This window comes from Anopheles stephensi, chromosome X (assembly GCF_013141755.1).
Source record: "Anopheles stephensi strain Indian chromosome X, UCI_ANSTEP_V1.0, whole genome shotgun sequence".
NCBI lineage: Eukaryota > Metazoa > Arthropoda > Insecta > Diptera > Culicidae > Anopheles > Anopheles stephensi.
Window position 1 is genome coordinate 12,459,238 of NC_050201.1, and position 15,376 is coordinate 12,474,613.

The 15,376-nt window shown below is 48.4% G+C and overlaps 1 long non-coding RNA gene across 1 annotated transcript; it reads right to left on the reverse strand.

Moving 5' to 3' along the window:
- Positions 1 to 8,962: 8,962 nt before the first annotated feature.
- On the reverse strand, positions 8,963 to 10,399 carry LOC118508225. The gene is made up of 2 exons (XR_004905767.1): positions 9,991 to 10,399; positions 8,963 to 9,917 (listed from the first exon to the last, which is right to left on the reverse strand). It is a non-coding gene; the product is annotated as an uncharacterized LOC118508225 (long non-coding RNA).
- Positions 10,400 to 15,376: the final 4,977 nt, after the last annotated feature.

Here is a 15,376-nt window from a genome sequence, read left to right on the forward strand (position 1 = left end):
ACCAACAGAAAAAAGGGCCGAGTTCTTCATCTCTGAAGGAAGAGATGGACAGAGAGATCGAAAGAAAGAACAACGGAGCCGACATCATCTACATAAACAGTACTACCCCGTGGCCCGCAGGACGAAGCCCAACTCCTCCGACTGTCCGGAAATGATTATCTGCTCTTAAAAAGGGAGAAGACGTTAAAACGGTAGGCTTCGTTGGATGTGTGTATGTATGTGTGTGTGTGTGTGTGTGTTGAATTCGCACCAACTACCTCAGAACATGTGTAAATATCCTTCCCATTAATTGGGCCTGCCGAGAAATAGCGATGAGGAAAGAGAGATACGAAAGGTCAGCCCCGAACAACGAATGTCCGGTCCAGTGCTGGACAGCTGTGGCCTCCGGAATCTCCTCGCTCTCAAACCAGTTCTCCCGGTTTTTGGGTGAAAAAGTTACGAGCTCGAAAGATCCTGCTGGCAGATAATTAAATCGTGCAACAACACATACACACACACACACACAAAAAATACTTCAAGGGTGATGGCCTGATTCCTGCGATTCTGCCTGGTGGCCATCTTTAACGTCGATGTTTCTGATTTTTACGACCGGCTAATACACGCGCACACTTGCCACAAACCGTCCCGGGCTTGCAGTTGAGCTGTGGTAAAGGAGGACGCGAGACCGCGTTCCCGTAGGCCATCCCGAGATAGTAGTCTAATAACGTTAGCCTCTCGTCCCCATTGAAACCCTTCCAATCTATCTATCCATTCAGAGATAGTTAGCTCCGGTGAGTGCCGTTGGCGCGAAACACAGGTTCAGCGATCAGAGGGTTCCCGTTGTCTTGATGTACCGGATAACAGATATGGATAAGATTTTGGCCCCGGAAAAGGTCCCACTGAACGGAGGTAAGAAACGCCGTGGAACTCTAAACTCGCTACCTCCGGGACGCCGAAAACCGCACGCCGTGGCGTAGCCGTGGGAATACGGATGCCCACCCCGGGTGTTGGGGGGCTGGTAGGGTTTCATCCAGCACCGAATGATAGCTGGATGAGTCTCTAATTAAGGCATTTAATGAGTTGGAAAGAATGCGGAGAAACATTTACGCTTACATCCCCTCGAGCGAGCGTCAAGGGTACGAGGGATCTGGGCTGTGACAGGACGTAAAGGGTGAGTTACACTCTTCGATGAACCAAATTATCAGGTTGAGCGGAGCAGAATAGGAGAAGACGACAGCATGCATTTAATGTGGGGTAAGCTTCCTCCCAGAGCCCCTGTTTTGTGAAAACATGAGGGGTGCAAGTGTTGTATGGGAGGTTCTGTTTGTACATATGCACATTGTTCTTTAGTGGGAGGGCTTTTGTATGAGGTGTCTCGGTGGTTTGAAGTTCCTCTGACAGCTTCAGTACACAAGCTCTCAGGATTAATTGCTGGTTAACTAGAGACATCTCGAAACGTCCTAAGGACCTGGGAGTTTTAGCTTAGTATTATTCAAATTATCGAAAGCCTAAGTTTTTAGGAAAGTCCTAGTTCAAAAGTTAAAAGCATAACTTCAACCAGACATCTCCAGCAGACAATCTCTAAGGGAGAATTCATGGTGAACTATGGACATCTCAAAATGTCATCAAGTTCAGGGATATTGAGCTATTCAAGTTTATTGAAGTTACCGAGAGCTCACTTTAAGAAAATTCTAATACAATAACTATATCATCAAAGTCTTGCAAAAAAACAAGCTTCCAGACAATAAAGTTGCTTCAGCTATTAGCAACACCAGCAAGCGTCTTTAATATCGCAACGTCCTTCCACCAGCAAATATCGACAACCGCTCAAATGGAGATTTTCATTCACAATCTCCCACCAGACACCAGGCCGCATATGAGAGCCTCCCATAGCCGAGTCTCAAAAAACGGCTAAAGAAGCGAGTGCTCTTCTTCGCTTTTATTTTGCGTCCTGGGCCTCTTCTCTCCATCACTGCAAAACTTCAAACTACAGAGGTTGCAGCGGGGTGGGTAGAGGTTTTGTGGTAACAAAAGCACTCAAATTTAGCACAAGCTTAGCCTGCTCGATCTAAAAACTGAGCTCAACTACTTCCTCCCCAGTTATCCTCAAAAACCCTTGCCACTTTCCGTAACGGCTCAAACCTTGAAGAGCTTGGGCGAAAGTTGCCTTGGAAAGAGTTTCCAGACTTATTCCCCCGGTTCCATTTTTGCCACGATGTTAGGTGGATGAAGTGGGAAGGTGGGGAGGGAGGAGATGTGGAAGGGTAAATAGAAAGTAATCATATTATTTCTGATGGCTTCGAGATTTCAAGGTCGTGCACTTGAAAACTGGGTTAGGGTCCTGACCCCTCGGTTATTGGTACTTTGGGCAACACATTCACGCACGCACACATTCACACTGAAGCGACGGGCGGACGGTTGGACCGGGGCATGGAGGAGCGGGAGGATGAATAACGCCAAAAAGTTGATGATAATTGTTCTGCGTGAAAGTTTCGAGCGAGCGGTGGGGGGGGAGGGGAGGGGGGGAGGGTTTGCCAAAAGTTTTCATCACACAACTCGGCTCTCTCGGTTCGGCAACAGAGCGCACCGAACGAAATCCTCGCCCTAACCTATGACAATGTTTAGGTTTCATCAACGGCCAGTTGGCAAGTGGTAAAGTGGGCCACCAGATACTTCCGGAAAATGGGGAGGCTCGAGGTTTTGCCCCCCGCCAGCGAAACTGGGCCGGGGTAATGAAGTCAACTGTTTAAACAGTTGCAAAACTTATCATCCACTGATTGCCGAACGGTGACGCAGCTCATCATGCGCGTACAATATGGCGGGCTCCGTTCGAAGTACAAACGCCCGTACATTGTTGTCTTGCTGTTCACGGAAGCATACGCTCCGGAAGCGAAGAAGTTCCGAATTGTAGTGGGTGTAAACAAACAAGCGCACAGCAACACTGAATAGAAACATCATTTAAAGCGCATCATTTTCGCGTGAGGTATTATGCAGATTTTCTAACGACCCATCTCCCACCAACCAGCAAACGGAGACGTGCGACGACTGGCGCAAACAATGTATCTACCGAATCGTTCGTCGAAGCTCATCATTGGATCACCAAAGTTTAGGTGAGTTGGTGGGAGCGTTCAAGAATCGTCGTTACTTTATCGCCCGCTGCCAGCCAACCTACCACGAGGGAGAAGAAAACCGTACATTAATGGTGTTAAGAAATAAAAATATGAGAAGGTCATAAATTCTTACCCCTGCAAACGGCTGGATCGCCATATCCCGGCGCCTCACGCTTTGCTCCGGGCAGGTCTTCAGAATAGACAGAGCAGCATGGTAATGGCTAGAACGCTGTGCTCGATTCTGGGGGACTCCAAACGCACCAGGCTACACAAAAACCCATAATGTTAACGAGTACTTAATAGCTCTTTGATTCCATTTGCCAGCTGAACGTTGCATTTTCCGGTGGGCACACCAAACGCTGGACGACTTCAACGTCGGCACACGAACTGGGATTAGAGAAACACCGTAGGCAAGATTTTCGAGGTTAAAGATAGTCAAGAAAAAACCCTTTTTCCCCACGATACCTAGCGGCTATAAAAACTCCCTCCTCTTCGACACCGTAGACTGTAGCAGGTTCATTGGATGGTGTTTCGGCCTTTTTTGTTGGAGAAAATCATTAAAGCAGGAACTCTGGCTCAAACAGAAAAAAGACCAACGCCTCAACTTTCTGCACTACTGTATGATTCATGTGCAGCAGGGTTTTTTTACAATTCTTCATTTGCAAAACTCAGCTGCACTCAGCACCTCGCTCTGGACATCCTCCATAGGACGGGAGATGGAAGAACCAACAACAAAAAAAAAACGCCACATCCCAACATGGCGTTGACTGAAGGTGACCACAGTACCACGGTGAAGCGAAAAGGTCATAAATTTAATTTGGATCCAGGCGTAAATCTAAGCAAGAATAATTATCGGCAAAAAAAAGGGAAGCGAAAGAACCTAGCTCCGAACCCGGGGACTCGGGTATATGATCTTGCACCGAAACCGAACTCTGGGCTGACCTGCCGGTCGGCGGAGCAAGGAAGAGGCGAGAAGCCGGCTGCACGAAATTTGGTTATAATGCATGAAAACGGGTGCGGTCAAGATTAAATTGGCTTTCCTTTATTGCCCGCCTCCATCACCGCCATCGTCTTTTGCAGCGTGCTGCAGATGAAGAAGCGGTCTCGCTGAGGAGTGATGCAGTGTCGGTGGCTTGGGTATCCGACCAGCCTTTATGGTCCACACTGCGAACGATTACTCGCAACGGGGAACCCATAAAATTTGCACCGTTTGTACACACACACACATCCAGACAGATAATCTGGTCGGTAAAAGATTCTACCGGACCCTGGGTCCGGGGAGTGATCCAACCATCTTGTCTATCTCGCTCGCATACGTGTCCACGGTGTGTGCACACTAATACACAGCAAATTGTGCGCTTGCAGGCGCAAATAGCAAGATGGGTGCGATGCTCCAAGTGGAAGCAGAAGCTGGTAATGGATTTCTAAGACTCGGTTGGGCGTTTATACTTGGTAGCGTTGGGGCCATCCGTCATCCAGCTACTGATGCTCATGATGATGATGGTTTTCTACGTGTGCGAGAGAGTGCGAGAGAGAGAGCGAGTCAGTGGTTTAAAAACCTCTTTATCCCACACCGTAAAACATGCCATGGACGGCAGGACTTCGGGCAGGACTTCAGAACCGGCAGAAAAAGGGTTGCTGGCAGACGTAATTTCAACTGCAAAACCGAAGCTCCCTGCCCCGGCAGGGTCTGCGTGAAGCCAAAGTAATAATGAGGATTTGGTCTTAGCGATAATGGACGCCACACTACAGCACCACAGCCGGCACTTGCTCGGTCTCGGGCGATGAACGTTTGCACACCTCGCCTTCGACAGTTCGGCGAGTACTGCATCATGGGAACACCGGGTCACCACCGATCGGCCAACAGGGTGACCGGGCCACCCAAAAACCGTTCTCGCCGGATCCGGTTGCTACGGCAGTGAAGCCCATAAATCTCAATACCCGCGCTGCCCGGGACTTTGGGCTGTGAGCGTTTCGAAGGACCAAATCCTTTCTCGGGTTCCTTCGGCGGACCGGCCGGGATTTCGGGCGTCGTGCGACGCAAAGCTCACAACACAATTGCAGCGCCAAAAACGTTTGCCTCCGGGGTTTGGAATTCGATTTGCCTACGCTTTCTTATGAATATTTAATGCCCCTAATGTACTTGTGTGTTGCCTGCGAATTTATGTACCGTGTGCGATGGTTCGGGGTTTTTGGCGGAGACTGTGCCTCGCTCTGTCTCGCGCTCTCCTTCTCTCTCTCTCTCGGTCGCTCATCAATCTTCTTGATTCGACAACGGCATTACGGCGAATGTTCAAATGGTCCCAACAAGTAACCACATCTACCCGTACGCGACGAACCGCAAACAATGGCTTTTCTTTAAATTTCTACCCAGATTTCCCTGCCGATGGATATTCAGATTTCCCGCTGTCCCGGTAGACAAGGAAGACCATTCCGAGACCTGCCGCTCTTCTGTTGAGGTTTTTGTGGCGGTGGTCCGCTTCTTTGCGCCTGCCTTCCTGCCATAAATCAATTTTCTTGCATCGCGCGTACACTACACCGTACGTTAGTGAGATAATTTTCTTCCTCCCACTGCCGAAGGACCGCGCGACGCATACAGGGCCGGTTGCGGTGAAGTTGAATCGTCTAAATATTTGATTGGAACTTATTGGACGGCTTTTTCGGGTGGACCATGGACCAGGGCAGGAGGAATTTAATAACGCCAAAAACCAGGCACCAGTCAAACTCAAGTCAACTGTGTGCGCTACCCGCAGAGTGTATGGACGCCGTTGGGCATTTTAATTCAAAAACCATAGTACAAAATTCCGTAACGCACACCCAGACCTACCTACCTAGTGCGTTTGATTGGAGTGGTTTGTTTTTCTGGCGGCAATAAATATGCGCCAACCCCCTTACAAGTTCGCATACCGCCGTGTGCCATGAAATTGGTTGCCCATTTTTCACTTGCCCAATTTCTGGTTGACTTCATCGCTTCCGACCTAGCGTCGAATGTCCGCGCGACGGTTGGAAGATATACGACACCACCTGTTCTGCTGCTGTGCTTTCCGATCCGATAAACACACCGAGAGATATATACCCAGCGCACACGGAACCGAGGGTCAATAGGAGAGCAACAACAAAGGAAGAAAAAAATCACGACACTAGCCAAGGCCTTGTCGACTGAGAACCTAACCAAACCAAACAAAAAAAAATGGCCGAAAAAAGAAAAACACAGAAATCGAATCAAGTCAGCAAAACAGTGCACATGTCGACCGGTCCGGTGCTGGAGATGCGAAATCGAACAACGGTGCTTTGCGAGCGAGCGATGAGTGACCTAAAACGAGCGAGTAAATCTCTTAATTCCCGGTAATTAAATGTTAAGTGCGTTAGAATAAAATATGGCATCCATTAGCATTTAACATTTAATTAAAACGAAGACCACGGGGGGGGGAAACTGGACCCGCTTGTCCGGATTCTGGTGTCCGAACGTACTGCGAAAAATAAGGGATGTTAAAGGGAGGATTCGGGGGGGGTGGAGGTGGAAGAAGAAAAGGGGAAAGGAGAGTACCGCCGGTACGCTGTGACCGTTAATGACGAAAGGATGTAGGATTTTTGGAATTATTTTTTTTTTCGGTTGCACTCCAACAGAGCTCCACACTCTCCACATTTTGAAGTTCGTGCTGTGTCCTGAGGCGACAACACACACACACACACACAGAAACACAAGCAAGAGAAAAAAGTAATAAAGTGAAGAATAAGAGCTAACAAGGATACTGGCTAGGATCCGCCGTATCATCCTGGACACGCACGAGCACGGTCGGACTTCTGGTCGGATGCCCGTGAATCCGGAGCACAGTCGGCATCAAGTCGCCAGATGATCTAAACTACATACGGGCGCGCGTGCGTTTCGATCCGTCCCCAGTCGTCGCGCACCCGACACGCCATCGTCTGATGTCAGCTTTATATAATTCATTTTACTTCCTTCCATTGCAAGGATTCCTCAACGCTTCGTGACACGGTGGACTTGACCAGTACGATATCTCGCACCATTGTACGACTGGGTTTTACGAACCGACGATCCGTTGACAGGTCACCAACCAACCCGGTGGTGCTACACCGGGCAGGCAAATGACTCCCTGACTCCAGTGCGAGGATTGCGGTTGCCGTGTACAAGGCTGGTGGAAGTGAAGAGTGAACTTGGACGACGACGATGATGATGACTACAGCTCAGAAGCGAAAGAGACCAAAAAAACACAGAACTGGAAAAGAATCGTAGACCCCGGGTGACAATTCGGCAATTGTCGAGAGCGAACGTGGTCATCACCGTCAACGGCATCTAGCCGGCTGCGTTGAAAGGTTAGGGTGCAGGGTGGCAAAAGCAAACACACCCGGGCGCATACACAGCCCGAAGGCAGAGACGGCATTGGTGGATTGGTGGCCACCCAGGAAACATGGGCCTGATGTTCTAGGGAATGGCAATTCCCTCGAGATCCTTCGTGTCGCCGGGCTGAGGTTGACGGTATGTTATGGAAAGCAAACGAGCAAAACAGAACACCGGACCGATGGAATGAATTACTGACGAGTCCGGGACCGCCGTATATGGTTTCGGGTAGTGATGTTCAATAATCACATAATTGAGTCCTTCACGTCGGATGAGGATGTCGTCCAGAATAAAGAGATTTTCAACCCACCGGTTGAAAACGAACGGTTCGCGAGGGGATCGGGAGCGGCAAAAAAAAAATACAAAATAAAACTCGTCTGCAGCCACTGTAGACCACTTCAGCTGACACGACTCACCCGATGGTCCACAGTGACAATGACATCGTGCCAGACCAGTTGAACACACAAACGGAACGGATGGCCGGACGTTCGACGGACAGCAATGCTGGCGCTCAACAAACTGTGGTTTAGAATAGAAAAAAATTGAAGAAGAAATAAAAAAAAAGCTGTACGTCGCACTCGTCAAGTACGAGAAGTGGTCCTATGCTCAATTACAGTCATCAGCAAATATGAGCAAACAAAACGTTTACCCAGCAATCGTTCCTCTGGCTGCATTAATTGGACCGCCGTTTGATTAAACCACAGTTTTCGAAACTCATTAAACACATTAATGTCACCAGGATAACGAGGTGACATGTGACCCTAGAAGAGAACTCGACAAGGTCAAATTGAATTTACTACTAGCGTCGACGACACAGACAACACAGCTGTCAAACCCGGTGACCCTGTAATGGTGATGCGATTTCAAAAAACTATTAAAATACCTATCTGCTGAATCTGGTGGCCGAACTGGGCCCGGTTAGCCGTAAAATTTACGATTCACGAATTAGCACCACCTTAAACGTAGATAATCATCGGTAACCATTCCATCGGATGGAATGGGCAACTCTACTGTCAAATCGTTTACGACTGACGTATCGTAAAAGCGGGGGCGTTTTTAGTAGCTTCAACGCCTTCACGGTAATTGACGGTACCTGTTACTGGTGGGGGCGGGGGGGGGGGGGCTGGATGAAGGCTTTTTGGCTAGATATAATCAACTGTTAAACTACTTTCCGATAGTACTACTAGCATGGTAGATAATGATAGGTCTGTTTTCCTACCGGCCCCAGCATTTCGAAGCGTTTACCACTAGCAACATTGGTGTGATGTATGGTCTGTCGTTAACTTTAAAATGGCGCCCATTAAACGTGACTCATATTTTGCACCGCAACTGGGCGGGCACTGGAGTGAGAACAAACACTGTTGATTAATTAACAATTTTACTATCGTCTAGCCTGAGGAGTACGGGTTTAAGGAGCGGAATGGAGGGGGGGAGGCTTTGTTGTTTCCTTCCGAAACCGCACCGCAACATAACCACAAAAACCGAACAAACCAAACACTAGACGTTTAAAAGATGCTTAAAAAACTATTAAAATTACATTCCCATCAGAAAGGTTGGTAGGCCCGTCGTGACACGCTCAGGGACAGCGACCGGCAAATATACACGCTCTGTTTGCGCTCTCGTCAACCCGCAGGTTTGCCAAACAGCACCAGCAAGTGTCGCAACAGGTGGGTAACAAATAATCGTAACAGGCGCAAACCAAACACACACACACACATCAAGCCAGCCTTGAAACGCCATTAAAGCGTATGCTATCAAGCTAATTCGTTGTTCGATTTAAAGGCATGATGTGCATGCAACAGACACCCATCCCACCCGTAGGACACACGGTGCCACAGATTCAACCGACAAACCAGCCAATGTGGATATCTTGTTGGTGTTTGACGACCGCAAAGCGTAGCGAGCCGATGATGCGGCTTAACCCTACCGAAGGTACCTGGTGCATGGTGCCCATGGTGATGGTTTCGATCCTCTATTCACCGAACGGTTCTATCTCGTGTCAACTGGCGTGGCGCACCGGTACAAGACCGAGCTGCTAAAAGTAAAAAAGAGCATCAGAACCTCACACCCTCACAGCCGTTCGGCGTTTAAGTCTCTTCTATCAGAAGTGATGTAGTTAACCGAACCGGGCAACATCGCCTTCGTACTGCAATTACAACAGCCTGTTACTATAGCCGCAAGATCTGTATTGGAACCGGACCAGCGAGGACCATAGTATTGTGTTTGCCCGTGTGACGTATGAGTGGAATCCGGGGTGTTACCTACTGGATAGCCGTGCCGTGCAGCTCGCAACACACAATAGTCGTCCACCGTTTCTGCAATCGGTTCCACTGTCATGCGAATTTGACAACGTGACCAAACCACCGAAAAAGCCTTCCTGCAGTACAGCGGTCTATGGCTCGTTAAAATCAACCCAACGGCAACAGTTTACCAACGAGAACCGTACCGTCGGATTGATGATACCGGACCTGAAAGAAAACGAGGAACAAGAGCAGTATTAAAAAAAGCATCGCAACCACACTACCGGCTACTATTGCTTACTACCAGCGCTCGCTGTCCGCAAAATGTGCAATATTTTGCCTGTCCGGAGTACCAAAAGCATGGACGCTGGATGATGCTTCCGGCCTCCAAAAACAGAATGGTTCAGACTCTGCCGGCAGGTTAGGGTTTATATAGAGAGTGATGTCACACAACAGGTTGAAGCCGAGGTCGTCGTGTGTTCGGTTTTTGCACTGTCAATAGAATGATGAATCTATTGCACGTTGTTTACTCCCCACACACACACACAAAAGGTCGGGGTTTTTTGGGGCAGAGCACACGAGGCAAATAAACAGGATCATGATTATTTATGCCTTTTCAATGACACCCAATCGATGTGGACGAGCGCGACCGCGTGTGTACGTGCCGGTCCGACCGGTTATCACATCGCACTGGTCGGCGAACCTCCTGACTACTGAGGAGAAGTACGTCAAGAGGACGTACGAATATAAAAGGGTGCATTCACCAGGCACTACGACGCAGTCAGGATGTGTGGTGTTTGGTGTGTGAATGTTTTTTGTGTACTTTTTCTCTCTCTCTCTCTCGCACTCGCTCTATTGTATCAGCTGAATAATTCCCTCTTCCCAATTCCTCTAAAACCTGTTTGCTGGACGATCGCTCAGCACAAAACAATACACACAAAAAAAATTCCCAGATTTCAATAACGGCGCACACTGCACTGGTCGTATCATCATCTGTGGAGTGTTTGTGGTTGTGCCGGGTGACAGCTAATTGACAGGTTCGCTTCGTTCCGTTCGCTGCCCGTAACGAACCACTGTCGTCATTGTTTTGCGTGTCAATTTGTGCAGTGTTTTCGCTTTTATTTTTCGCGTCCCCATCCTGACATCCACATAGAGCAGGTGTTTTTTTTGCTGCACTCGAAATCAATACCAACCTCGAAAGGTGACGATGAATTAGCAGGTTAATAATGTAGTTTAGGGTTTTGTAGGTGTCAAGCGAGGGTTTGAAAGCAGACTGTCACTAAGCTGTCATACGGATGCTACTCGACAGAGGTTTGTCAACTCGAGACAACGGTTTGTAGTAGTTCTTTCGGTTTTTATCGTCACATTTGGTCGTTCGATTTAGTGGTCATAAATCGTTTCTTCACCCAATCTCTCATGGAGCATGTATAGTTTTACTTCATGTTCGCTTTATCACCTGTGAACCCCATATAAACGACTACTGCCTAGCGCTCGTAAAGTAGCAAGCGAGATGTTAAACCAATTTCCGACATCATCATCAAACACCGGCAAACGGTCGACATTCCGGTTGAGAGATGCTTTAAAGTTTGTCCGGAGCGGTTGGAAATATTACCCCCCAACCCTCCCATAAGCTTGCAAACAATTTTAAAACTAATTTTTCCCTTTTTTTGCACTCCCTTCGGTTTCTGGTCGCCCTTATACGGCCAAACCAACACCTTCCGAGAATGATGTACGAGACACAGGTCTCCGAGTCCCGAGTAGGTAAAGAATAATGGTGACAAGACACTAGGGAGTGTAGCAGGCAACACAAAAAATATGTCACATGGGAAAATTGCTGATTCGTGCTTACCGTGAGGTTCGGCTAAAGTGATTTATCTCGTTGCTCATCTGTCCTGTCACATGTGCCTCCTCCACCCAATCGTGGGTCATTGGCACCGAGACGGGCTGATCGAGGTGATGTGTGACCATTAAGATGCGTACACACTTTATTGTCCGTATCCTTCCGCTTCGGCCAACCAAGATGACGTGCCGAATGTTGAAACATTTGCAGCCTTCCAACCCTAGGCCTGTGTTTTTTGTTCGTTGGTTCCTCTCAAGTCAAGAACATCTTATCGCCTCGCATCGCAGGATGTCAGCCCTTGCCCCACCCCAATTTCTGCTGAGCAACACACCTTGCCACGATTGTGGTTCGTCCACCACAGGGCCACAAGAAGACACAAGACAGCCGAGCGAAATTTCGTCATCACCTCCAGGGAAAGGTACGTCCGTCACAGCATGCGTCCCGTAATGCGCCCCGTAAGACCAAACCCGTGTGATGATGTCATTTCGGGACATGCTGTGAAGTTCCTGCCCTGCCATCTTCAGTTCGGTGCGTGTGAGCCACTGCTTTCGTCACGTTATCTTCCCACTCCCGGGGCTCAGGACTCGTCTTCCGGCCAACCAATCTACCATTCATTGATCTTCATTTTGCGTCATGCGTCTTTAATTATTACGATGCCCCCTTTTTTTTGTCCTGGCTTTACTACCGGCTTTTCGCTCGTGGGGACCGAATTGCGTTGTGTCGCTGCAAATTGCTCCATAAACAGATAATCACAACTCTAGAACGTGCCTCGACATCAGCGTGCTAAGGCATGGTACTTCGGGTTACTTTTTTCGGGTCCCCTCTTCTGCTTCGGTCGGAGCCTTCTGCCCATGTGATGAAGCCCATGCTGTTGGGCATTTACGTCCAATTGGCAGCAGATGGAGACCATTAATATTTGATAATTTCGCTTCCTTCCCCTTCCCGGACTGAGGGCCGTAGTAAGGACAGGAGACATCTCCGCCGAGAAACTAATTGATGCTTCGATGACGCGTCCACGATCTAACGACGACTACGTCGGAAGCGTACCAGACGTACGTCACCTTCGAGAGTTGTTCGAGAGATTTCCCGCGCTAGGTTGAGAAGTGTTTGAATTTTGCAAACAGCAACATCGGTCCAAAAAATATCTCACCCCTCCCCCGAGCACGGAAACATCCGGGGCCGACGAAAACTGAGCCAGCATCTCAGGTCTTATCGTGTCTTGAAGATAGCTTCGAACGCTTCGCATCCTGCGTCCCGATGAACTGCTTGCGTCAGCGCTAGTTAAAGGATAGATAGTAGCTGCCAGCCAGCGTTTGCGGTATCGGACGATTCATGGCGTGCGCCATGATTTTCTACGCCTTTGCCCGTCCAAATCCTTGCCCGGCCAGCAGTACGGGCGTACATCCCACTACCGGGGAAGGGGTAATATTTTGCAAATAATTCGCTCTCGATTCGATTGATTGCTTGTTTACAATCGCTGCACAAAACTTTACCACCACGGTCGGGGGCGGAAAGGCAAGCCCGTGGCTATTGCGCCCGGGCTTGCGTTCCCGGGCCCGACCGGCATATTCCGGTGATTCCGATTTTGATCGAGCTGATAGTTTAGGGGTTCGCTTATCGCACAACGGGAAACGTCTCTCGCCCCGGAGTGAAGCGGGAACGAAACGAAGATTTATGGCGTCAATTCGATCCACGGCTCGACACGGGCTGACGTGTCTGCGAGTGGAGCATAGCTGCGTTTTTAGTATCCTTGGGATCTTGGGAAGGTTCTTCTTTTTTGTTCTTTTGCTCTCATCGCTTTTTGCAAACACTGCACACAGCGTGCCCGAGCACATCCTTATCCCTCCGGTGAACCTCAAAATGGTGAACGAGATAACAAAAAAAAATGTGCCAGGATTGCTAGCATCTCAGAATCAAAAGAAACTGCACAACATGCGACAACCGGAAGAACCAGTCAGGCAGAGTTTAAACTCTTCCATGTCTGGGCCGCGCACATGACGGCGAACATTGATCAAAGGATGCAAAACTTTTTCTGTGTTTTTTTTTTTGCTGTTGCCCGGATCCACTTCTTCCAGCCGTTCGTTTAAAGGGTTTCGGTACGGGAATGTTCGTTGGCTGAAGTTCGCTCTTGCCGTTCGCTCATGTGCCGCCCATGTACACTGGATTCGCAACCGGGCTAAGGTAGCCTAGGTAAGGGTGCTTCAAAAGAATTTGCAAATGAATCAATTTATATTCGAAAGATATTATACACGCACACACACAAGCGCAACGGTGCACGGTACGGTACAAAATCGTACTAATCAGCACTTTTCACGTTCACCACCTTCATCTCATTAGGGTGCTTTATAGTGTAACCCGTTCCTGAGCGATGGGGAGCAATCTGCCAGCAGAAGAGTGGGGAAACTTCTTCCGCCACGGGCGAGCACGAGGAAAAACTCGATCGTATTTGCTAATCATTAGCCTGAGATTAGGGCAGGGAAACAAGGAAAATCTGTGGTGGGGGGGGGGGTTTCTTCTGTAGTCGCGAAGAATTTACCCCGGGGTCAAATGTTGGAGGGATGCAAGCTGCATAGTAAACGGAGTTCCCAGTGTGTCTGTGCGGAGAGAGTGATTTAAAGCTAAAATTTGATGTTGTGGACATCGCGCCCTAATCTAGGCAATGTTGTTTGAGTGTCTTAGAATCTCTATCAAGAATATGTTGACCTCCGAAACAGCTATGTTCGTCAGAACGTGATTCCAAGTTCAGCTAAAGTAGCTCAGTAAATTACTATTAGAATCTTGAGATTGCTATAAATACGTGGTAAAGAAGATTTGATAGACATCGATGACACTAGAACTCAAAAATCTTGAAGTCATAAAGCCTTTTTATGCAACTGATGAGAGTATGTAGAATAAGATCCCAACACTTAGTAATTACTGCAATCCCCCGAGCATTTCTTTATCAGATGTGTCTCATAGTACTTCATATTATTTTATCAAACTACCTCCCGCACTTCTTGAACATCAAGATAATGTGCATTTTCGCACGAGACCTGGCAGGAGTACCTTGTACTGTCTGGATATTCAACAGCCGGCTTACAGCAGACACCCACAACAAAAGGTACGCCTGGAGCAAATATTTCCATCCAGGTGAGACCATAACCGTGGCATAATGATTCCCATTTCCCAAACGGGTGTGACGAGCACGGTAGCAATTTGGAGCACTCCGGGATTTTTCGGTATGGGTGAGTTACGAGGTATGTTGTCTAATCCACATCGACACAGCCGTCTTTCAACTATTCTGAAGCCATTCGAAGAATTCTGAAAAGTGTTCCGCATTCTGTGGCACCTAACCAGATGATTTGCGTGACGCTCATTTTGCCTAGAGATCTCTTCCTCTTGTTATAAGCTGCTTTATGATGGATAGAAGATGTATTTCGAACACTTAAGAATACTGCAGCTCATATATTCCTAGCAGCCCTGTAAGTTGGTATGCAATATCCCGAGCTATCCGGTCCGAATGTACAATCGGCTGCCAAACCGTTCGTCCGTTCGCTTTGTTTGCCCGTTCCCATCGCTCTCGGTTGCGCCTTACCTGCAGCTCAAGCACCATTCTGTCGAGCATTGTTTCCTTGCCGTTCAATCGCCACAATAGCGTGCCAGGTTTCTGGGCAAAATCAACTTCCCGCGCCTGAGCGCTGTTCTCGCTCCTAACCACACCGCATTGCTTTCCGACATGCTCATTATGCCGCAAAAAAACCCATCTCCCAGTGGTAGGCGAGCTCGAGCCCCGAAAAGATTCATAATTATGATGTTCGAATAAACAAATCCATCGAAAACTCACTGAACTGTGCCGTAATTGAATTGA